Here is a 698-nt window from a genome sequence, read left to right on the forward strand (position 1 = left end):
GACTGCACGAGAGTTGGTATTTCTTGTATTTCTTGGATATAATTTTGTCACTTGCTTTCGTTCATTTTGTCTATGTCGGTTGATAGTTTTTTTTTGTGGTTTTTTCGATCATTCTTTATTAAGAAGAAGATATAAAACAAAAACGAGGCTCCAGAGGCAGTCGGACCTACGATCTCCAGTTTACTAGACTGTCACTCTAACCGATGTTAGTGGTATATGTAAACATAAATTTTAAAGTTCCGTATATATTATGGCCACCGACATAATAATTATATCTGTTATTATAAAACTGTTTGCTTGGAACTTAAAACTGCTTGTTCTGTTATTTATTGACGAAAGTTCGGTTTTTATGTTTCTAACTCGTTTTATTCCTTGTCTCTCCTGTGATTGCATGTTTTACCTATTTTCAATATAAAACAAAAAAAGGCTCAAGAGAGAGTCAAACTCTCGACCTCCAGTTTACTAGACTGGCGCTCTAACCAACTGAGCTATGGAGCCGATATCGATATCATATCTACATATGACAGGTTACATATCTTGCCTATGTATATTGTAACGCATGTAACATTGAATGAACATTTAAATCGACGTGTATTAGTTTCCCGAGGGTTTATTTTACGGAATTATACACTCACAAAGAGTTATATAAAAGTATTGTTTATTTACATGGGTATAAAAGACAGATCTGCAAAGTATCG

General features: G+C 33.8%; 1 non-coding gene across 1 annotated transcript; it reads right to left on the bottom strand.

The window, feature by feature from the left end:
- Positions 1 to 424: 424 nt before the first annotated feature.
- Positions 425 to 498, bottom strand: Trnat-agu. The gene has a single exon. It is a non-coding gene; the product is annotated as a tRNA-Thr (tRNA).
- Between the last annotated feature and the right edge of the window lie 200 nt (positions 499 to 698).

The sequence above is a fragment of the Mizuhopecten yessoensis genome, unplaced genomic scaffold (assembly GCF_002113885.1).
Source record: "Mizuhopecten yessoensis strain PY_sf001 unplaced genomic scaffold, ASM211388v2 scaffold11095, whole genome shotgun sequence".
In the NCBI taxonomy this organism is placed as follows: domain Eukaryota; kingdom Metazoa; phylum Mollusca; class Bivalvia; order Pectinida; family Pectinidae; genus Mizuhopecten; species Mizuhopecten yessoensis.